General features: G+C 45.4%; 1 protein-coding gene across 2 annotated transcripts in view; it reads right to left on the bottom strand.

Annotated features, from left to right (window-relative positions):
* LOC146854004 (glycine N-acyltransferase-like) overlaps positions 1-12,909 on the bottom strand; it is a 208,007-nt gene extending 195,098 nt beyond the window's left edge. The window contains exon 1 of one of the 2 annotated variants that reach the window (XM_085651869.1): positions 12,742-12,909. The gene's annotated coding sequence lies outside the window, so the exon portion shown is untranslated. The remainder of the gene's footprint in view (positions 1-12,741) is intronic. The other variant, XM_085651870.1, reaches the window with a different exon arrangement.
* Between the last annotated feature and the right edge of the window lie 12,106 nt (positions 12,910-25,015).

Raw genomic sequence — 25,015 nt, 5'->3', positions numbered from 1 at the left:
AGCTATACCTCTCAACAGACTTAATGAAAAAGAGTAATAAACAACATCTATTTTATGAGGATTTCTAAAACCACTCAAACTGTACAAACTAATACCAGAATCATAAATATTAATACCTTTGATGATCATTTTGGAAACAGCATAGTTGTACCTCATTTTACCAAACTATCTATAATAATGCAATATTATTAAACTGTACCTTTTTACAGAGAAGAAATAATCATGCCAAATAAAGTATACCTTATATTAACATTTTTGAAAATACATTTTTTTAGTGCATATTTAACCAATTAATAATAAATAAGAGGCATTATTCAATTATACCTTTCAATATATTTAAATATATAAATATTACTGTACAGCTGTTTTTTAAACAAACCTCAAGTACAAAAAATATAATCCTAATTTACATCTATACTTTTAATAATATATTTCAAACAACACAATTTTATAATAATGTCAAATCTAAACCTCAAAAATATATAACTCACCTTTTAAGTAAATCTATTGAATGAAAAATCTCACACACTCAGACAGGATTTTCTTTTACACACAGTCAACATAGAAAACCACACTTTCCAAAGTAAAACCAGTATTGGCAAAGTTTCCCTCTAATTTTCCATACATATACACATAACCCACATATGGCATTGCTTCCCAAAGATTTTCAAATTGAAAAACGAATTTCCATTGGTCATAGATAATAACACTTTTCAACTGACATCTTCACCCCTTTTACTAAAATGCCATTTTCCAGAAAAAATGTTAATAAAGCTGTTTCTGCTTATCTCAGGGACCATAGTATGGGGTCCATTTACAATAACAATCTGCGTTTTGATATGGATGATATCTACCGGAGTGATGGTGTACACTTCACAGATAAGGGAAACCGAGTCCTTCTCAACAACTTAAGACTCTGCATCGGCACTTACATGTAGCTACAAAAATCTCCCAATAAACACAAGGGCTCTTTTTAGAACCACCCAACATGCTAACATATAATATAGGTTTATAATGAAAAAATCAAAAAAATTTGTGCTGGGAGTCGTGCACCCAGTGTGATTAGGAGTCGCGCACCCCTCGCGTTCACACCAGGGGGCCATGCTGGGAGTCACGCACCCCTCGCATTCACACCAGGGGGTTGCGCTGGGAGTTGTGCACCCCTCACGTTCACACCAGGGGGCCTTGCTGGGAGTCGCGCACCCCTCGCGTTCACACCAGGGGACAGCACTAGGAGTCACGCACCCCTCGTGTTCACACCAGGGTCTGCGCTGGGTGTCACGCACCCCTCGCGTTCACACCAGGGGCCATGCTGGGAGTCGTGCACCCCTTGCGTTCACACCAGGGGCCGCGCTGGGAGTCACGCACCCCTCGCATTCACACCAGGGGGCTGCGCTGGGAGTTGTACACTCCTCACGTTCACACCAGGGGGCCTCGCTGGGAGTCACGCACCCCTCGCGTTCACACCAGGGGCCATGCTGGGAGTCGTGCACCCCTTGCGTTCACACCAGGGGCCGCGCTGGGAGTCACGCACCCCTCGCATTCACACCAGGGGGCTGCGCTGGGAGTTGTACACTCCTCACGTTCACACCAGGGGGCCTCGCTGGGAGTCACGCACCCCTCGCGTTCACACCAGGGGACAGCGCTGGGAGTCACCCACCCCTCATGTTCACGCCAGGGTCCACACTGGAAGTCACGCACCCCTCGCGTTCACACCAGGGGGCCACGCTGAGCGCTGCGCTGGGGACACAACTCCAAATTTTTATTTAAAAAAAACAATCCGGCCCCTACCAGTAATTTTTATGCACCCCGGGGACCCCATACCATGGGGCCTAGTCACTTCGTTGGAGTCCATGGGCGTAACTCCAATACACCCACGGTCCCGCCAGCTCCCTGCATCCTGTGGAAGCCGGCATTGCTTTTCCACATGTGGAGCTGCTGACATGCAGCTCCCCGTGCGGAAAAGCAATCTGCTTTGGATTTTGGAAGAGAGAGCAGGTTTCCCTGCTCTCTCTTCCAAAATCCAAACCAGAGTTTGCCACGGTAGGGCAGAACATGTGCTCCCGCCCTACCGTAGCAAACTGCAGTGTCTCAGTGCCGGGCACCCTGGGACACTGCAGGAGCCGACCCTGGGGGGTGGCAGTCCCCAGGGCCATCGAAGGCTCCAGGAGTGGGGCTGTACAGCCCCCCCTCCCAACTTTTCCAAAGCCCCGGGGTGGTGGTGGTCCCGGGGTTCGGGGGTCCAAAATGGACCCTCACATTTGAACAGTTAGTGCCCCGGGGAGGTGGTGGTCCCCGGGGCATGTGGGGAGGCTCGAGCCCCCACACAGGTATTTTTAATTTAAAGAAGAGAGCCCCGGGGAGTTGGCGGTCCCCGGGGCTGCGGGGGCCCCCACTTTTCTTTTCCAAAATCCCCCTGGGACCTGGCCCACCTGGGGGCTTACAATTAACGAGGCGATGAAGCCTTCCCCTTGTTTTTTTAAACATTTTCGTCCGGATCTGCGTACCCATCGTGCATTCTGCCGTTTAAAAAAAAAAAATGATTTTTTTGGCCCTGGGGGTCCTTGTGGGACCCCCTGAGCAGTGCTAGGGGGTCAGGGTGTTTCTACCCTGCCCCCTTTTCTGTTTTTTTCCATCTTTGTTTTCCTGTTTTCTTCTAACTCTGTTCTACTGAGGCACTGGATGGCTGCCAACACTTCCTGGTTTGGTGTGTTGACAGCTAATTAGAATGAAGCTTGTGATCAGGAGGGTCCGCGGATCCACCACACCTCTATATATCAAACTTTTATTTTTTTATTTTCTCAGCAACTACTGGACAGATTTACACCATTTAAGAAAAAGAGTTCTTTCTGAAACCACGGCTACCTTTATGCCAAATTTAGTGTAATTCTGTTCAGCAGTTCAAGCTGTAGCCGTGTCTAAAGTTTCCTATAGGAAATTGATTTTGTGACCTATTTTTTTTTTTATTTCTCAGGAACTACTGCATGGATTTACACCATTTAACAAAAAGAGTTCTTGCTGAAACAAGGGCTACCTTTTTGCCAAATTTGGTGTAATTCCGTTCAGGAGTTCGGGCTGTAGCCGTGTCTAAAGTCTCCTATGGGAAATAACATGGAGAAAACATGTTTTGGAACCCCCTTTTTTCTTGCCCCTCGCTTGCCGAATCACCCCGAAACTTTCAAGACCGGAGCTGATCAGAGCGCCCCATGAGTTTTGAAAATTTCGCGAAGATTCGTCATCCGGCGCCAAAGTTATTGGGAAAACAAAAAACGCTTTGGAAACTAGGTCCTAACTATAACTATCTACTGCCGACCGCCAGTAGATAATATATACATATATATATATATATTTTTTTTCACTCACATACACACAGTATTGTTAAGCAGGCAGCCGGGGTAGAAGGGCCACCTTACCTGGGGGTCCAGTAAACAGAAAACAAAACTTCCAGTGCAACCTCGAGCCCTACATTTGCAGCACATATACATGCTAAATAATATTTGGGGCTAACAAGTGGAAAAAATTTACATTTTTTACCAGCATCTGGTAACACCATTTGTATTGTACATAGGCTAGAGAAATGATATTTTTATAAGGTTGCCGGATAACCCTGACAGGACAAAATTGACAACTGGTTTCTTATAAGAGGATTATTGCTTAAGAACCTGGACCTGTGTGAAACAATGATGGCTTACTGCACTATCTGCATCTTCCTGTGCTTTAGAACCAATAGACAACATTGCCACTGGTGGGAAGACTGGGAACAAACGTATCCTAAATAACAGTGACCACCAGAGGATCTGATTATCCCTAAAGCACTAGGCCTTGTGTGAATAAGTTATCACCCTCCGTACTTACTGCAGTCACTCTCTCTTGGGGAAATAACCCTCCTTGCCCCTTGCAGGAGGATTTGCCTGGACTTACTTTCGATCAAAGTGCCTCACAGTTGATCTGAGGGCTGCATGGGATGTGCCACAAACCGTGGCATTCTGGGAACATGGTTGCCCTGTGTGATCTTCTGTGGCATGGCGGACTCCATAAACACTTGCAGGTATATCTGTGTGGTGTTGAGGGGATGCCAAGGCCTGAACTGCCTGGATTGAGGAAAGGCTGCACTGCCTGAATTTATGGAAAAAACCCTTGAAGCCCCCGCGGTCATGCCTCCTGCTGGCTGACACCTGAATATTGTTGGCATACACCATGCTCTACATGAGATTCCACAAACTTATTTGACATGTGCCATGCCCATAACAGTCAATAGAGGAACTGATAGGGACTCTATGAGGAGTGCTCCACAAGACCAACTGCAGATAAATCCAAAAAATGGGAAACTGGGGGCCTCTCTGCCATTTGCGGTGGGAGCCTGGTCATTACAGGCTGACATGGCCATGGGCTCCTGTACCATCCTAGCACTGGCTATAGGGGTTGCTAGTGGCAGACACCCGCCTCCTCGTACCTGACACCGACCACCATTCTGGCCCTGGGGGTCTATGAAATTCCCCCTCATAGGCTGCACCCACACAGACTCAGGCCCTATATTAAACGGAGGCTAACCCGCAGTCATTGAAGGGTGGTACCCCTATCAACAGGTCTTGTTCCATGTGTAGTTCTTCGCTAAACATGCATTTAATTTGCCTGCTTATTGCAGCAGAGTACCCTGCTGTTGGACTTGGCCCTTTTTGCAGTGTCATCCCAGAACCTTTTGCCTTCCTCCTGTATTTGTTTCTGACCTGTTGTTGGTGGTTTTATGACTCTGGGCACTTTACCACTGCTGATCAGTGCTAAAGTGCATATGCTCTCTTTTGTAAATTGTGTTAAGGGTTAGTGTTTCCATGATTGGCTATGTGATTTATTTATCAGACCCTAGTACAGTGCACTATGTGTGTCCAGAGCCTGTAAATCAAATGCTGCTGGTGGGCTTGCTGCACTGATTGTGCCACCCACCGATGCAGCTTGTAAAATGTGGCTCATGCCTGCCATTGCAGAGCCTGTGTGCAGCCTGGAACTGCCATATAGACTTGGCAAGTGTACACACTTGCCAGTCCCTAAACCTTCCCTTTTCTACATGTTAGTCACTCCTAAGGTAGGCCCAAGGTACCCCTGTAGGCAGAGTGCATTGTATGTGAAAGGTAGGACATGCCCTGATGTGTGTGGCAAGTCCTGATAGTGAAATACAGCCACTTTTGTTTTCCACTATTTCAAGGCTATCTGCTCCCATAGGCCAGAATGGGGGGTTAATTTATAACATCTTATGAACATAACTGACCCTAGGAACTAGATAGTAAAATAAAGTTTAGTATGTCTGAACTTAGAATGTTAAGATGCATGTTTTAGTGAGGGTGATTTTTACATTCTGTGTTTGAAAATACCACTTTTAGAAAGTGGGTGTGAGAAGTTGGCCTGGTATATGATGCTCACTAGTTAAAGTGATCACCTTGTACCATGCCAAGCAACCCTTATGGTGTGGTTGTAAGTCAACCTTTTCGGACTAGCTGCCCTAGTGGTAGCGTAGGCTAAGCAGTCTTTGAGGCTAAACTCGTGAAGCGTGTTAAGCCAGCTGTTTTACCAAATGCAACCCCCTTTTATACCAATGAAAGGACACCACACAGATATATATTCAAAATATATATGTATTTATTCCTCAAAGTAACCCCTAGTCTCTTTATGAGCACAGGAGCACAAATCGTCAAACAAGATTACAGTAGAATACACAGAAGTTGCACTTTATATGGATAGGCCCTGGTGGCCGCTCAAACTATATACTAAAATAGTGGTATAAGTACCACGAACAGAAAAGGGAAAAGGCCTAGGGCCTCTAGAATCGCTGGGCCTATAAGGAGCTAACTTCAGTTAGTGACCAGGAGGTCCACGGGTGGCGTGTGCAGAGCAAATAGTCACACGCGTGCTCCCATAGGTTTCAATGGGTGCGTAAAAAGTACAAAGTTACTGCAAAGAGGATCTTCCGGATGGACTAGGAACTCAAGATTTGGAACACAGGCACTAGAGATGTAATACTACACTTGGGCACAGGTGTGCCAGCTTTACCTCACCCACAGGAAGCGGGTGCATAGGCCTCGAAGTGCGTCGGGTTTCTTCTATCTGTTCCGTGGAGCTTGAAGACAAAGATGCTGCAGGCGGTCGGTCCGGGAGAGATGCAGTGGATCCAAGAGTGGATCGGAGATGTTGAAGACCTGTAAGCAGAGGGGACAGTGTTCACAGTCACTAGCCAGTGACCGGCGTGGCACCAGGTGGGTACCAGGCAATGTTGGGTGCAAACAGGAAGAAAGGTGTAGCTTGTCTCTGCAGCCACGTGGTCCCTGGAGGTCAACGACGTCCAGGAGTCGGTTCACGAGCTGTCCCACGCAGGCTCTCGCTGTCGGCGGTGTCGGCAACTTGATCAAAGCAAACAAGCCTTGGCAAAAGCAATTGTTGTAGGAGATGAAATAAGCTGATGGTTCTGACCAGCAAGGTCAGAGAGACTGCTCCTTTGGAGGGGAGCAAGGGCCAGTCTGGAGCAACCAGACCAGCGGTGTATTTCGTGAAGTTCGTCGCCAAGATGGCTACTAGCCAGCGGGCCAGCAACCGGTTAGGCGCGTCGAGTGGCAAAATGCAGAAGGGCCCCACGCAGATCGTGGAGATGCTGGAGGGCTCACCTTTGGTGCAGATGCTGCTCGGGTGTTGGGCTTCTCAGATCCCAAAGCACAACTTGGAGGGAGCCTCGGTTGTTGCACTTGTCAGCTTGTCGTGGTTGTTTCAAGATGGCTGGCTCCACGTGTCTCGGTGCCTCCACGGGTGTCCTCTTTTCAGGGACTGTGGATCGGGCGGTGAGAGGTCTGGAGGTCCAGGTCTTGTCAGTCTCTGGGCTCGGGCTCCGGCGGGAGGCAGCGGCAAAGCAGACGTTGATTCGCTGGATGGTGCTTGCGTTAGCAAGGTGGTCACTCCCTGACCACAGGGGAGATTTCCTTCAGTCTTCTGTGCAGCAGAATGTCGAAGTTCCCGTCTTCTTCTTAGTGTTAAGTTGATTCCAGGATGTCTGAAGTCTTAGGACACAGCTCCTACCTTTAAGCGGATTCTAGGGGCCGGACTACCTGCTAGGTCCCTCCCTATGGGTGGGACCAGGAAGGGGGGTGGTTACACCCCCAGTCCTTTGTCCAGCTCGCCCCAGGCCCGGGACTGGTGTGCCCCAGGACCGGTTTGAACTGGCATATGCACCGAGGCTCCTTGTGAGCCACAGGCATGTCTGGTTTCTTTCAAGCCCTACCTGACCAATACACAAAATCCTGTCTGGGGTGGTGCACGCACCTCCCCTGGCAGGAAACCCTTTGTCCACACCTCCCAAGCTGGAAGGACTCCCAGCAGCAGGAGGGCAGACTTGTGTCTGTGGTGGCAGCCTCCATTTTGTGGAGCTGAGGCTATGTCTGATTTTACCCGGGTTTCAGGTACTGTACATGTCGTGTCCCTCTAGAAGGGTGGAATGCTAACCCCGTCGCCAGAATTGGTGAGGGGTTAGTATTCCAATTCGTATGACACCTTACTCGACATGTTTTGATAAAGCCAAACCAAAGATAGCATTTAACCGCGAGGTTCATAATGCACTTAAGAGTATATGGTATGACGATATCTGGAAACAGTAGAAGGAAGTTGTTCCGACCACTGCAGACAGGCTCAGCTCATGCCAGAGCACCATCTCACATGGAACCAAGCACTCTGCCTTCAGGATTGTTAAGGCCTGCCATAGGAGTGACTTATAGGTTACCATGTGTCCCATTTAAGGTTAGGTATAGGTATACTACACCTAAGTAAGAGGTGGTTACACCAACTTACCCCAGCTGAGTGATCAGCCAGTTGTGTCAAATTGTTAGGCCAAGCCTGGGGTGGCATAATACATGCTTCAGCCCCTGGCAGGCCTTGGGTACACCAATGCCCTGGGTACCTAGTGTACACTGGTACAGGGGCTGACAGGGTGATCCACTTCCAATTGGTTATGCACCTAGGGTGCATAGTTTTAATTTAGTAGAGAGAACAGCAGGCTGGGGGTCTGATTGGCAGGCCCACAGCCTCAATATGTCAAAAACCAGTGAAGCAAAAAGCAAAAATTTGGGGTGACCATAGGATAGCAGACCCTACTCTCCTACAGTGGGCATTTTCTTGCCTATCCATCCAGTGTGCCTCTGCTAGGATTCTGTATTGCATGTCTGGCTTTTGGATGACAGGGGCTGGAGGAGGGCTGTGGCTCCAGAAGTCTGACGGGTCAGGGCAGGGCTGAATAGGCTTGGTCTGCATTTGGAGTGGTGGGAGGAGTAGCATCTTCACTTGATTAGGGCTGTGCCTGCCTTCCAGAATGATGGATCCACCCCCCTGTGGTGTATCTGAAGCTAGGGCTCTCAGTGACAAAGGAGGCTGTTGTGCACTTGCAAAGTGCCCCACAGAACTGGTTTTGGCTGGGTACAGATACTCTCTGCCTTTAGAGAACAAAGGATTTTAGTGTATAAAAAGAGGTACCCAAACCCCAGACTTTAAGATCACTTCTGGAAAATCAAGAGGAACCTTTGCCAAGGAGAAGAGCCGTTAAGCTGAGGAGGAATGCTGCCCCTGTGCTGTTTGCTGTCTGGTGGTGAACTGTGGTGGCTGCTTGCTGCCAAGGAAAGGAGAAAAGAACTATGCTGTTTGCTTTGTCACCTGCTTGAGGAAAAGATCTCCAAGGGCTTGAAATTGAGCTTGCCTCCCGTTAAGGAGTCTCAGGGACACATAAGACTTACTGCAACTTTGCTGGTGCTGCATCTGTGAGTCCTACCCTTACCTGAGGTGCCTCCTGCAAATGTAAAGGCCTCAGAAGTGGGTTTTGCAGCTGATCTCTGCAAGAACCGGAGCAAAGCATCTTTGGACCGGCGCAGGGCGACACAAACCCGCACCGAGTCCCGCCAAGTGATGCAAAGCCTTGCCACGCAGCCCCCAGCATCGACGCCGGACGAAGCAAAGCCTCGCAAAGCAGCGCAACACATCACACTTGGGCGCCAAGTCACCAGGAACACCAGGAAGAAACTGACGCATCACCTCCCCCACAGTAAGAAACCGATGCATCACCTCCCCGTCAGTAAGGAACAGACGCATCACCTCCCCGCATGGCAGTAAGGAACCGACACATCACCTCCCCTGAAGTAAGGAACCCATGCATCACCCTTCCTGGGCATAAGGAACGAATGCATCACCTTCCCTGTGGTTGTTTTTGTTTGTGACTGTGATGCATCCAAGATACTTTGTGTTGAAAGTGTTGCATCCATAGTTTGCTATGGACAGAACTGTTTCTATCTTTTGAAAGTCATATTTTTAATACTGTATTGTGGATTTTGTTGTTTGGTCCTGTTTGGTTCAGATAAAGATTACCTATTTTTCTAAACTGGTGTGGTGTTCATTTGTAGTGTTTTCACTGTATTACTGTATGTGTCCACAAATGCTTCACACACTGCCTCTGAGATAAGCAGGTTTCCTCAGGAACTAAATTACTCACTCTACAAACAGTGTCTCTGAAAAAGTGTTTTTTACTGGGTTTGAGTCTCACTCTGACGAAAAGAGTCGCACACCTGCTCATACAAAATGATTCAACAGACTTTTAAGGAAAAACAAGTGCCACAGTTTGCAGGCCTCATGGTATAGATGGGTAGATTAGAAGAGAGAAATTCCAAATTATTTTAGATGATCATTTTATCTCATAAATTCAGAGGTTTGGATCGCAAATACCCTATGTAAGCCTCTGGTCGATGCTGTGTCATTTAATGCCACAGGTGGAATTCCCTGCCTCACAGCTTCTCCCATGAAGAGGACAAAGGAAACCTCAGCTCACTGTATCCTCAGACTGATGAAGAGCAATGGATCGACCATGAAACACAAGGGAGGAAGGATTTGCTCCAACTGCAAAGTATGTGCCATAGGAACATGGTCCCTCCTGCAGTGAGTTAATGCACAGTTTCCTATGCAAGTCTCATGCGCACCATGATATTCCAGCCATCCAAGGCTAAAATGGATGGAGGACGTGTTACGTTTACCCCGGAAATGCCACAGAGAAGTAAACCACTGCCCTTGGAGAACAACGGCTCATGAACTCTGCCAATGGTTGCACCCTCCTTGAAGCCTGTAATGCACCTTTACTTTGGCACGGAGTCCGACTAGAACAGTGCAAACAGAATGCCAGGCCAGGCAACAGTTCTACCTGTCCACGAAGAGGTGCCAAATGTATCATGATTTATCTGCCAAACTGTTAAATTACACCATGGCCTCTTGTTTTCATCTGTTGGATTTTTGGCCTAAAGTCTACAATAAAAGCAATGACCAGCCCGAAAATTATTGACCCAACCAATCCCGAAAATTACGGCAAAACCACAGTCCATCTGCATGTCACATACTAACCAAGAGGTGTTGAGCTGACGCCGGAACTTGAACCGGTGTCCTCAGCTCCATGATCAGCAGCATGGTACGGACCGTGCTGTGATCCTCCGATTTCTTGAGGGGGATTCGTACCTCGCTCTGCCACCCAGCTTCTCTCAGGAAGCCTCCCGCAAACATAGAAAGGGAGAGAGAAAAAAACACGAAAAGAGGCAGGGAAACAATAACCAGAAAGGAGGAGGGGCCATCGCAAAAGGCAGAAAACTCCTGTGCTTATACTGCAGTTATGGTAATTTTACAGTTTCTCCCCAGGACAATGTCAACCTTCGAATTTAGGAGGCTTCTAATCAGCCTTGCAGGGATAGCCGATTGGCAGACCCAACATGTTGGTAAGTATTTCCAAATAAGGAAACAAAAAGTAATGTCCCAGTACTAGCGCATGTTCAGCGAGTGACACAGGACATTTGAAATGTGTCTTTATCACACAACATGTGCCCAGCCAAGAAACAATGGGGCATATTAGCAAGAACCTCATTAAAATTATCGCCGTTTTAGCGGCAGGAAACTGCCGCTAAAACGGTGATAATGGGCTTGCTAATATGCGTTATAGAATTCCAATAGAAGCCCAGGTTAGATGTGCATTTTAAACGAAATTTTAACGAGGTTCTTGCTAATATGCCCCATAGTGCCGGACACTAGCAGCACCTTGCATATGAAGACTGTTTGCCTTCCCACGCTGTTTAAATATAAAGCGAAATTCCCCAATAGTTACAATGTCCAGCACTCCAATAGTGTGGGCCCTCCGTTTAAGGGAGTTACGGTACACTGCTGTCAGCTTTCCCCTCAAACAAATATCTCATCAAAGTTAAATAAGTAGATAAATACAGGCAAGCAGCGTGTGTGTCCCTGCTCATTCCTGAGGCAATACTCCATGGGAGTAAACTTGCCAGAAAAGGTAGGACATGAATCCACCAGTCGCTACGATTTTTAAAGAACACAAATAAAAGCCAATCCAAAGCGCGGGAGGATTCGGACCTCACAAAATAAATACAACAGATCATCCTGCAGAGCAAGCGCTGGTGGCTCGACCTAAAAAATGAGTGCTTCAAAGATTGATATGAAGCCCAGCACTATGGTCACTTTTTGAAACTCTAAAAGTCCGAGGGGCATATCATCAAGGGCTGGTGACATAATTATCGCCGCTTTTGCGGCTGTTTTGGACCGAGAAGCGGCGATAATTATATCGCAATATTTGCAAGGACACGCTAGCGCGTGTTTCCTTGTTTCAGCTCCCGTTTAGTTCATGCCTCGCTTTGCATCTCCAATGAGATGCAAAGGAGGCGTGCCTGACAAAACACCGTGGGAAAATATCGCTAGCCCAGCTTCATGATATCATCAACGAGGGCTAGAGATATTTTAAATCCCGTTAACTATGCCTTAACGCAGGAATTTAACGTCTGTTAAATTCCTAACTAAGGCATAGCTAACATGGGAGGTGGATTATGGTGATACGACCACAGGGTCGTATCACCAAGGCTTTCTCCGTTTTGGGTGCAACATCGCTGGTTCTCCAGCGATGTTGGCCCATTTCCCTGGAATATTATCGCCCTGGAGTAACGCGTTGTTAATAATGCGTTACCAGGGCGATAAATTCCTGTGATAGACGGCGATAAATAAACAAGCGCTAAGCGCGCTTTGCGTTTATTTATCGCCGTCCTAATAAATATGCCCCCAAATTTCATATTTAATTTGCTCCAAACATCCACTATGCAAAAGCCAACCCTATATTCTGTCAAAAGTTGGTTTACTTGTGCAGTGATGCAAATTCTGACGCAAAACTGTACCATCACCTTCTCTAAAAGGAATGGAGGAAAGAAAAAAGACAAGAAAAGAGAAAGATACAAAAATCAAGACAGGTGTCGACATAAGAGAGATATGACGAGAAAAAAGAGGGAGAGAGACAAAAGGTGCAATGAGAGACAAAATGATGAGAGGATGCGAGAGATAGGAAAGCGGGAGGCTGGACGGCAGGGAGCTAGGAAAAAAGACATAAGGAAATATACATAGTGGGAGACAAAGGAAAGGGCGAACAGGTAAACGAGTCCAAAAATACAAAGCAGAGAGAATTAGAGTAAGAGCCAGAGAAACTTGATGGAGATGTGCAAACCAAAGTAAGGAAGGTAGCAAAGATGGAAAGAAAGGAAAAGAGAAATGGGGACGGGGGAAATAGAAGTAGGAGATAGGAAATGCATGGAGGGAAGAGAGAGCGGGTGGAACCTGTAGAAGGGAGGAAGGGATAATGAAACGGGTGAAAGATCTGGGGCAAAATGGATTATTGTATTTTCAATATATCTGATCACCGACCTTTGATATCTTGAGTCGTCTGAGCACCGATGGACTCCCCGGCCCCTTTGTTTACAAGCAGCCGCTTCCTTCCCCGGCCTCAAGGCCCGGCCGTGGCCTCTTCACTTTGAGGTGTTGAGAACTGAGGCCTTGGAGGAGCGAGTGTCGCACCCTGGGAGGGCGCAAGAGGCGCGGGACACATTATGAATTCAGCACAGAGTCCTCGTTGACTCAGCATGCAGCAGGCGCCGTGAGAGATTAATTATATTTCTTGACAAACACTTGAACAGCTTCGGGGCGAGTGTCCTTGGCTTCCTTAGATTTTTGTTGTATGAAACAAAAGGCCATGAAACGTTGTAACTGAGGGCCTCATTTAGTCTGCTAAAATGTGCTTTTCATCAAGAAATTGTAAGGAAAAATTGTGATTTGTCTTCACTCTTTCTCCTTATAATTGTTTTGATTAAAGGGCATTTAAATAGGCTCTGTGTATGTGGACAAACTGAGAGAAAGCTGAGGAAAATGTAAAAATAAAGTGCAATTCTTGAAACGCTTGTAACAAACATTGGCAATTACAATCGATCGCGCTTGTCATGAGTACTTTTATTATACAGTTAATTAAAACGGTAACATACAAACATCATATTGATACTTGATAAAATTTAAGATTTAAAAATTTAATACACATTTCTAAAATCTGGCAATTCGAAATAAATGTCAGTTCCAAAAGCAGCATTTCAGGTTGATGGCAATATATCACTATTAGCCGTTTAGTACAAAAGGGAAGTGTATAGTATGAAAGACAGTAACAAAAAGTGTCACAATACTTATTACTGATAGTTAACTTTCATCAATGTTCATTTGTGCAATGAGAATAGAACGTGTCTCTTTCTTAGTGCTGGGCATTGTGCAGTGCAATTAAAATAATGTTAACAAACTTCCCAGCCCTTGCTAGAACTTGGGCTGAAATATTACTGAAGCACAAATCAGATGCTTCCCTGCAATGTCTCAGTAACTTTTCCCGATAGACTGGGACCAATAGACGTCGGCGATCATTGGCAAGATGGGGGCAACAACATAGCAGATGTAGCCAGGACTCATGTGGATAATTGCAGAGCCTACAAGTTCTCTGACCATTCCTCCGAGCCCACAGCGGGTTAAAGTCATGAACTGGAAGGGCTAACAGCCCCATATAAATAATTTTATTATGAGTCTGTGATTGGAGAGAGTAATTAAAATATGGTTGAGTTTTCCCCTTAGTATACGAGGCATCCAGAGCTGTAAGGAGTGGTTTTTTCGAAAGCCGAGCAATGTCTCTCTCAAATGACACTAGAGTAATTTGGCTTTTTATCATTTTTTCCACGTTGACAGGGGAATAATTGGATTAGAGAAGTTTATGATTTCAATCTTCAATGTGGAAATGGCCAAGTGCAGCTGTCTGTGCCAAAAAGAGTGTTCGTCTGTGAACACGGATTGCAATTGTTCTTTCATGGATTGAGTTGGTGCACGCAGAGTGTAGATGTAGAATTTAATTAAGTCTCCTAAACAGTGAAGATCTGCACTTGCCAGGCCCAGCTCAAGTCTCAGCCTCGCCCTCCTTGCATGCTGGGGAGCCGAAAACATTATCTTATAGGCCAATATTTGATAGTTCACTAAAAATGAATCCATTTTACCAGGGAAAGCCAGGTGACCATAAGACACTGCCGGGAGCAGTTTGGCGCGTATGACCCTTAAGATTGACTCGGCTGTCCAAATGCCGATTCAAACGCCTCAGACTATGTATAACTCCTGCTCCCTTGGGCTGAAGATGTTTGAGATGGGCTACTTGATTTGCTCTTTCGTTAAACCAAACTCCTAGTTAATTATAGCTAGTGCAGGTCGCTTTATGTAGACCACCTGATCGCCAAGACAGGATTTTCTTTTTTTGATATTTCCCAAAGATTATGACTTTAGTTTTTGACATTCATCAAAAGATTGTTTTTTATATTGTATGTATTAAGGTCAGTGAGCGCTCTTTGTAGACCTGTTTTTGGGTGGTCCATAATAATAATGTCGTCAGCATATTGCATGAGCTGTAGTCGTATGCCACCCAGTTTTGAGGCGACCAAAGTTGCACCTGCCAATTCTTTAGGCAAGTCGGCGGTATAAAGATTAAAAAGTAGTGGGGCTAATACGCAGCCTTGTTATAAAGCATTTTTTTTTGCAATTTTGCAGATACTGTTGTGGAACTTGTTTTAATCCTCACCCAGGTTTTCTGATGCAGTGATATCAGTGCAGAGAGAAGTGTGGACGGTATCCCCCAGGAATTTAATTTGTTCTATAACGTCCCTCGATTGACTCTATCGAAAGCTGCACTGAAGTCGACAACACAGCAGAATAGAGGTAGATGATTGGCCAAAGTGGCTCTCCACGACAGGTAGGACACCGCTATTATATTATCTGTCGTGGAGCAGCCTGATCTAAAGCCTGACTGAGTACTGGGGAGGAAGCTAGGTTCTGTAACCCAGTTTTCGAGTTCTGTCAGCAAGACACGAGCATAGGCCTTAGCTTTTATGTCCAATAAAGCTATTAGCCTATAATTGGTCGGATTTGAGCGGTTACCCTTTTTGTAAAGTGGATGTAATATTGAGCCCTGCCAGGTGGATGGAATTGTAGCTGTCAGAAAGGCTTGTTTAAAGAGCGGTATAAGGAGCTCTGCCCAGAAGGATCGATTTGATTTAAAAACTGTAGCAGGTAGTCCATCTGGCCCTGGCGCGCCATCATTCCTCATGCGACTAATGATCTTGATCACTTCGGCTTCAGAGATTCCTGGACCCTGGATGTTTTCATGATTTGGTGCTTGAGGCGGGTAGAGGGCTGACAGCTCCCCTGTCCCACTGCTGTAGAGCTGATTGATGTGATTCACCCAGACGTTCTTGGGTACCCCATTCTCCTTAGACTGGCCAATAATACTAATACTAATTTTGAGCCAGGCATCCTCTATTCATTTAGCGCGTTGTTCCCATGCGTGTTTCTTATAGACAGCTCGAAGTGATCCAATTACGGCACCCTGCAACGCTTTTTACCCTCTTTGTCTTGCATTTGGGGGATTTTTATGCTTCCATTTGCTTTCCGATGTTTCCTTATTTGGGTGCTGGTTTAGATCGTTTGGCCACTGTTTTTGTTGAGCGTCCAATGTTCCCCCCAGCGTCCGATGCAGGTCCATCAGGAGAATGGGCCAGTAGTCTAAGAGAGCTTGCCAACCAAAAGCAGTTTTTAATTGTTCATTTTTAGTTGTCCATGCGGACAATTTTGTGCCGAGATTGGTGGTCCATTTTATTCTGCGCGGGACTTTATCGCATTCGTCGCCCGTTGATTTGCCTACAGGTATGAATTTGCAAGATACAGCAGTGGAAAGACTGAAAGATGCTCTAAGGGGCCTGTGGTCACTCTCTACTCGATTGTCAATATCAAAGTCATTCAGATGTAAAGCTAGTGTACTGCCAATGAATAGATAATCAATTGTAGAGATATTCCTGTATGTTGGAAGCGGGGCCCATGTTTGATCCTTTGCTTCCTTGAGATTATGAGCGGATGATATAGAAAAGACGTCAAATAAGGCTTGTAATACAGCGACCTCTTTGGGTTGTTTATTTTCCTTTCCTGTCTTGTCAAGCTTCTATTATTAAAGTCCCCGACTACAAGTGGATTATGATAGGGGTATTTAATGAGAAGATCTCCAGTGATGGCTGCCTGATCATCGAGTGCTTGGTTTCTCTGATGCAAAACTAGATTGACATAGCAGTTGAATAATAGCAATCGAAACAGTTTATAATGATTTTTTATTCTATTGATAAGTAATACTTGGATTCCAGGTGAGGGAGGTGCAAGTGTGATTACTTGCAACCTTCGGGAATGATTGATGTAAACAGAGATGCCGCCCATTGGCCGCCCAAAAATGTTGCATCTTGAAGCCGGTCATGGATTTCAAAGTACCCGGAAAGAGCTGTAGTAGACGTTGCCCATGTCTCCTGGAGACAGCTTATATCGCTGCTTTGAAGGTAATCTAGGGCCAAGTCGTTTTTAATCAGTTTCTGAAGGCCAGCCACATTCCAAGAAATGATCGTCCCTCGCTTGTCAATAGAGGAAACAAATGGGTTGAGACGATAGTAGAGACTTGCTTTTTTTTAACGTTTTTAATAGAAATCATGCTGCTTGTTTATTACAGTATAAAAAACGTGTGTTTCTTAATGTCAATCAATCAATCAGGGATTTGTAGAGCTCACTACTCACCTATTAGGGTTTTTAGGCGCTGGGTTTGAGCAGCTCTGTTGGATCATTCGAAGAGCCAGGTCTTGAAGTCTTTTCTGAGTTGGCGCACAGTCATGCTTTGCCAGAAGTTAAGGGGGATGTTCTAGGTCTTGTCTGCGAGGTAGAAGAAAGACCTTTCACCCACTCTGGTCCTGTAGAAGCTTGTGAGGATGGCGAGGGGAGGCCGACAGAGCGGAGGTTTCTCTAAGGGGCATGTAAGGAGAGACGGTTGATTAGATATTGAGGTCCTATGTTGTGGATGGCCTTGTAGGCGTGCATGAGCAGCTTGAAAGGTATTCTTCTCTCGACGGGGAGCCAATGGAGGTCATGGAGGTGTTAGGTGATGTGGTTGTGCCGTGGGATGTTGAGGATTAGTCTAGCTGCGGGGTTTTGGATGGTCTGGAGTTTGCGGAGGAATTTTTTGTTGATTCCGGCATAGAGTGCATTGCCTTAGTCCAGTCTGCTGATTATGAGGGTGTGTGTGATCGTTTTTCTGGAATTGGAGGGTATCCATTTGAATGTTTTACAGAGTATGCGGAGGGTGTTGAAGTATACAGAGGAGACGGCATTGAACTGGCGATTCGTAGTGAAAGATGAGTCCAGTATGATACAGAGATTATATGCATGGTCTGTCAGGGTGGCTGGGTTTCCAAGGGCAGGGGGGACACCAGGTGTCGTCCCATGTGGAGGGGTGGAGCCAAGGATGAGGACTTCTGTTTTCTCTGAGTTGAGTTTCAGACAGCTGTTGTTCATCCAGGTTGCAATAGCTTTCATCCTTTCTTGGAAGTTGTGACTGGTGGTCTTGTGTTCTTTGGTGAGTGAGAGGATGAGCTGGGTGTCATTGGCTAGAAGACGATGTTGAGCCTGTGAACGGCATACAACTATTAGACTTTTGCGAAGAAGTGCCTCGCCACCCCCATTAAAATGTTTGTAAGGTGTTACTCTTGTGCTTTATCATCTTGCAAAACAACTCCTTTGCATTGTTTTTGTGTGAAGGGTTGGACTTAAATATTTAGGATGAAGCTTGACCAGCATCCATTTTAAATATAAAATGTGGAGCTTGACTTCTAAGCATGGATAAAATGCTTTTATTTTACAAGCAAGGGCAGTTGGTCTAGTCCAGGCTTCTCCAATGAGTAGCTTGTGAGCTACGGGTAGCCCTCCGGTACCTGTAAGTAGCTCTCCAGTGTCCAGTCTAGCCTACTAAAATAAAAGTGTTTGCCTGGTTGAATTATTATGTATATATTATACTCAAAACTAACAAGCTACTCCAATCAACTCTACACCCTTTCACTAGTTTCTAGTCACTCTTTCACTAGTTTCAGGTCCTATTGGGTTGTGTAAATTGTTATGGAAGCCATACAGTCTCTTTGTATGCAATTCTTACTATGGGTGATTTTTAGGTATCGCCTAGCTATTGCGTTTACGCAATCGCTATGTGAGACTCTAGTAAGAGAGGCATTTCAAAGTGCTCCCAAAAGTGGATTGCATGGCGAGCACGCGCACAATCACGTGCATCGTGCCGCCATGCAATCCGTTTGGGGAAGCGCTTCAGCCCACTGGTGCGTGCACGTGTAGCCACAGCCTCGGCATCATACTTCAAAGGGTCCGCTCCCCCGCCTGGAATGCGCTCCCCGCCCCCGCCAAGCGCGTGCGCCACGCTCTGTCGCGTCTCGCCGTAATTGTAAACATATGACAAATTTACTTTCACTTTCGCGCGGCGGGCGCTCGCGTCCGCACCACTTTAGAAGCCGGGCTTGTCTTGTTCTGTTTTTAGATGGTTAGTCCATTTGGCTGTTTCTTCCTGTGCCATACCGCCGTCGGGAGTTTTTTCAGCAGTCTGATTATTTCCATGACAAGATAGTAACGCTTATTTGTTCAGTAAGCCCCGATCTCAGTAGCTCTTGTTCTACCTGTCCTAATATTTCTACTCGGTGCGAACAACATATGCCCTAAATAATCCTCCTTTGCTCTGATTATTCAAAATATGATGACAGCTAATCTCAACTCAATTAATTTTGTTTCCCCTTTAAACTGTTTCCCTGCTAAGCTTATCAAAAGGGTTGCACCTACTCTATCGCCTTTCCTAGCATCCTTATGTAACTCCGTCCTGATTTCCGGTACTGCCCTAGACCATTGGGGGAAAAAAGCATCAATAGCACCATTGTTGTAAAAAACAAATGCAGAGCCATCTACGCTGTCTAAATATTGGCCATTTTCCTTGTTTCCGCTAGTCGCCAAAATCACTGAAAAATTGTTAACCTTCAATTATTGTCCTACATTGAGGACATTATTTATTAAATTTCTTGTACTCTGGGTTGCAACCACATTTAAGCACAGAAACATTATTATTTACATCTGAATGGTTCTAGATGTTGGAGCTGCTGCTGCCCTTATTCTTTTAGAACTCTCAGCTGCATTTGACACCATATCTTAGACATTCTTCTCAATCAGCTTTCAGATATTGATGTCCAGGACACAGTCTGTTCATTTTTAGCCCTTCTTTTCAATCGGCTCCTTTTACTGTCCTGTCAAAATCATTGCATTTCATTCCTCTTGACCTTTTATTTGTGTTGTTACATTGACTCCTTTATCTAGTTGGTGAACACTATTTGCTGAAACTACTTTCTTCTCCTACCAGCTGTTGTAGACAGGGCACTCTCTCCGGCAACCGCAGTTATGTTTTTTTATATACCAGCAGGCATGCCTAAAGTTATACAGCTTCCAACATGCAAAAGAAGCAGCATGACGCGAGGGCCCATCGCGTAGCTGAAACATTTTATTTGTTTTTACCAAACACACACATGCTTAATCTTTAACACCACGCCTGCTTTTAAAAAAAAGCATTTTATTCTACCCAGAATGCATTCAGTGCTTTATTTATAACTCGGGTGAACACCAGAAGCGTGGGTAAACAAACTTTTTGAAGCCATGCCGCCTTTTGCAAGGCGCGGCATGTTCCTTGAAGCTGCTTTTGCTTCCCCACTCCTGCTTCTCATTATGAGCCCTCCCCCACCCTCTGAGCATAAACTGAGCCTTTCTCAATCAAGTGGCAACGCTTCCTCAATCCTCCTCCCACAGCCATTGCCTGGTCTGCCTGACCTCCTCCCTCACTCCCAACACCCCCTACCCCCACTCCCCCCACTCCGCACGGGTCCCTCGGGCCCCATACAAGGTATGGGCTTCACCGCGGCATCTATATTTTTAAAAAGTACAGTGTTAAAACATTTCCATTTGCTGCTCAGCCCGACCCCTCTCTCGCTCCCAACACCCCCATGCACAGGTCCTGCGGGCACCTACAAGGTACGGGCTTCGCAGCTTTAGCACTTGTATTTTCAAAAGAGTAGCGTGTGTGGGCATTTGCAGTTTGTAAATGCTCTGTCACTGCAGGTAAATAAATACTTAAGGGCATGGACTGTAGCATGTGAACTGCCAGAGCCGCGAAGAAATGCTTTCACATTCTTCCCGAGTGTCGGATTTGTGCATGGTGAAAAGGCAACGAGAGACTTGAGCAAAGCTGTTCTTTTAGACAAGTGCTATTTAACTCATGGGATGAAGTGCTCAATGCAGGCAGCGTGCGAGCAAAGGGCGAGCAGACAAATGGACTTGCCATCCCTGCCTGCAACGAGTACTGCCACTTCTGAGCTTGTCTGCTTAAGGACGCTATGTTAACCAAGAGGGCAGGAGCTGGACATGAGATAAATACAACACTGGAATAAAGGAGCAAACCAATCGCCTACGACAGAATTTAGTCTTCCACCCCTGCACTCTTGAATCTTCTTTTCACTGACTCTTCCTTTTCTTTTTTAGCCTTTCAGAGTGACTGGACTGATTGGAAAACGTTTTATTTCCCATCAATCTACTCCAGTGTTGCAACCATCTCGTTAGCCGTGAACACAAGGTGGCCTGATCGCTTTACTCGTGATGTGTTTTATGCTCTGAAACTATCTAAGGAGCTATGGGGCATATCAACAAGGGCTTTATCTCTCCTTTTTTGGCTTTAAAAGCCAAAAAAGAAGAGATAAAACTAGCGCCCTATCAACAACAGGGTGCTAACATGCAAATTTGCATGTTAGCACCCTTTTACTCTACGCTTCCCCTTGCATCTCTAATGAGATGCAAAGGGGGCGTTCCAGAGTAAAGTAATAGGAGAAATGTCGCTAAGCGACATTTCTCCTATTATCAAGAATGTCGCTAATCCTGTTAGAGACAAAAAAAGCAGCGCTAACCGCGGTTAACGCTGCTTTTTTACATCTGGTATTTTTCTGACTTAGCCATGATATCCTATGGCATGAGGATATCATGGCTAAGTTTGCCTGTCCCTATCAACAAGGTAACGTAAGATTATCGCTGGGTTTCCAGCGATAATCTCACGTTAGCCTGTTAGCGTAAGGATTTTTATCGCTATTGAGATAAGCGTTGCTAATAGCACGCTATCTCAGCGATAAAAATTCACGCTAGCCGGCGATAATTATCCTAGCGCTAAGTGCGCTTAGAGATAATTATCGCCGGCTGTTGTTGATATGCCCCTAAATTGTTTCCTTGTAAAGAGCTTACTGTTTCTGCTAACATTTCACATGCCTTACTTAGTCTTGCATTAACAATAAATGTTTGCTTTTTACAAGCATTTTGTCACCTTTTTTTTCCCCAGGCAACATATCACTCTTGTCTCCCTTACCTCATAACCGATTTTCAGGTTCTCCAGCGATAGTCATACAAATGGCAGTAGCGCTATGCAAATATTATTATTCCATTGAAAATGAAGACAAAGGTAAAAACATTGTCATTTTCACGGCCAAGAGTGGTAACTTACCCAAATGCGAGACCTATTGCATTGCAAATGCTTGTTTTAAAATCTTACTGAATGCGGGCAGTCACTTGTTAGGTGCGACAGTGCATATCTGTCTCTTAGAGATGTTTGTACTTTGACACATAAAGGGGCATATCAACAAGGGCTTTATCTCTGCTTTTTTGGCTTTAAAAGCCAAAAAAGCAGAGATAAAACTAGCACCCTATCAACAACAGGGTGCTAACATGCAAATTTGCATGTTAGCACCCATTTACTCTACACTTCCCCTTGCATCTCTAATGAGATGCAAAGGGGGCGTTCCAGAGTAAAATAATAGGAGAAATGTCACTAAGTGACATTTCTCCTATTATCAAGAATATCGCTAACCCTGTTAGAGACAAAAAAAGCAGCGCTAACCGTGGTTAACGCTGCTTTTTTAGGTCTGGTATTTTTCTGACTTAGCCATGATATCCTATGGAAGGAGGATATCATGGCTAAATTTGTCTGTCCCTATCTGTCCAGCGATAATCTCACGTTAGCCACTTAGCGTGAGGATTTTTATCGCTATTGAGATAAGCGTTGCTAATAGCACGCTATCTCAGCGATAAAAATCAACGCTAGCCGGCGATAATTATTCTAGCGCTAAGTGCGCTTAGCGATAATTATCGCCGGTTGTTGTTGATATGCCCCAAAGTTTCTACGTCTGCTGGCATTGCATCTCTGAAATGCGATCTTCGGAGAAATCAGTGAAACCAGCTGTCTGGGAATAGTAAACATCTGATACCCACCTTTTCGTTGTATATATTGCATATGTACATTTCCATAGAGTTTTTGTTTAGCTGTAGTATAAACTGACAAAAGACATAGCTGGTACAAAGCAGCAAGGTACAGGTTAAAAAGAAAATAATATGCAGGCAGACAGGCAGGTGAACACTGCAATAAAAACACTAATACACTGGCCATTTCATACAGTTCACACACAAAATGAAGAATCCTCCCATTTTGCAAAAGAGACAGTTTCCAGTCTTGGAGAAATAATATGCTGTGTACAATTACATTTGACCAAATGTCAACCGTAAGAATAATCCTCTACTTTGTGTCTGGAAGAACACTGCCACATGTTTCACCTTGCAAGGTTCTGGGTGCAATTTAACAATACAAATGAATGGAAAGAATTATTTTTGACAGCATCAGTGAATGAGAAGCAATGTCCCAGAAAAGGTAACAACAACATGAAGAAAATTAAACGTGCACTTTGGCTTTTCTGGTTTCTTCATTCTGGGTTACATTGTTTTAGAAATTGGGTTGTAAATTGATAGGGGTATGAGACCTAGTCAAGCAGCAACCAAAATCCTAATCAGGGTAAGAAACAGCCAAAGTCTAAATTAACCTGTGCTAACACTCTGGTAGCTTGGCACTGATCAGTCAGGCTTAACTTAGAGGCAATGCATAAAGTATTTGTGCAACTCCTCGAACAGTAAAACTGTGAAAACCTCACAAAAAGATTCCTCACCAGCTTAGAAAAACATATCTTAATTCGATAAATAACTTGTGATATTGTATTTCACATTTTTAGGCACAAATTGTGCCTAAAAGCAAAAAGCTCTATTTGGGTTGCACAGGAAGTCAAACGTTCAGGCCGAGTACAGATAAAGGGACCAGTGGGGCTCGCTGAACCAAAATATCTTAACCCTAGGTGCGTTGACATTGAGGATACGTGGTACAATCGAGGCGATGTGTCAGTGCCAATCGGCGCAGTGGTGATGATGCCCTGGTCCTGATACGCACGGCATCTTTGATGCATTGACTCCAATGAGCTGAGATGTAGAGGTTAAGGCGTTGTTGTCGAAGCCGTGATCAATGGAGATGTAAGGACCTTGCATTAGGATGCACGTCACAAAGTGTGATTTTGAAGGCAATGCATCAGTTTGATACACCAATTCTGATACGTGCAGCAGAGGCCATGCATTGGTTCTGATCTGCGCAGCAGCAGCAGAGATGTGGTACAGATGCCCATACCCACATTATCATGAAATGCAGAACTAGTACTGCGTAGTTTAAGTTCACAAGCTTAAAGCAAAACACTCTTATCAACAAGCGAAAAAAATAATACAATCGCAGAACACTCCAGGTATCTCCTTCTTCAGCGCACCAGGGCTAATACTCACTTCCGGTTTCCGCCGTGAGTCGCAAGATTGAGCAGCATACTCGGCTGTTTGCTTACGGATATCCAGGAGAATAACTCAACCTGGACCGAGCCTAAATTGGCTTTTTTCTCTTTTGTGGGCTGTAACTCTACATTTTACTACTCTGAGTAACATCGGACTGTTTATTCCTAAGTCCCTGTATACTGGATTTGACCCTGGGAATATATTACATTCCCACATCAGCCGGGACGGAAGTATAACCGGCAGAGCGATCAATTTATTGCGAGTATTAGCCCTGGAGCCCTGAAGAAGTCGTGGGTTTACACCTTGACGAAACACATGTTGGCTGGGCATTTCGATCTCCAATAAACACGAAGGACACGAGATACCCGGAGTGTTCTGCGATTGTATTATTTTTTTCGCTTGTTGATAAGAGTGTTTTGCTTTAAGCTTGTGAACTTAAATTACGCAGTACTAGTTCTGCATTTCATGATAATGTGTGCACGTGCATCTGTACCACTAACCTAAGGGCCTTGTGTCTGTTTGAGGGCTTTAACGCTATCCCTTCGCCTGTAGCACCGTACGATATTAATATCATCTATACATATATACGTACACGATTAGGTGCCATCGCATACCGCACAGTTTTAAACCCTTCTTTTGCATTCAGCAGCAGAGATGTGTAGGTTCAACAGTGGATGTATATCGGCAGAGCAGACTCACAGATGGCAGAGTCCAGGTGCAAAAGTAGGTAAGTTTGAGGTCTTCTATGTCCCTGAGACTTCAGGCCATGAGGCCAGCCAGCTAGTGCTAGGAGTCACTCTGGGCTCAAGTGATGTAGGTCATGTCCTTCTCACCCAGGCAAGGGAGCAGCAGGCAGCAGAAGGACAGCAAGGCAGGAGTCCAGCAAATCAGCAGTTCTGAAGAGTGGCAGTCCTACAGCAGCACAGCAGGCCTTCCTCCTGGTAGAGTCTTCTCAGGTTCAGAAGTGTAACAAAGTGGTGGTGTCTGAAGTTGAGTACTTGTGCCTTTGAAGTGGGGGAGACTTCAAAGACATGCCTTTGTAGTGCAC

This window comes from Triturus cristatus, chromosome 4_1 (assembly GCF_964204655.1).
Source record: "Triturus cristatus chromosome 4_1, aTriCri1.1, whole genome shotgun sequence".
NCBI classification, from domain to species: Eukaryota; Metazoa; Chordata; class Amphibia; order Caudata; family Salamandridae; genus Triturus; species Triturus cristatus.
The sequence above is the reverse complement of the archived record's forward strand: the minus strand, read 5'-3'. Positions and strand labels throughout refer to the sequence as shown.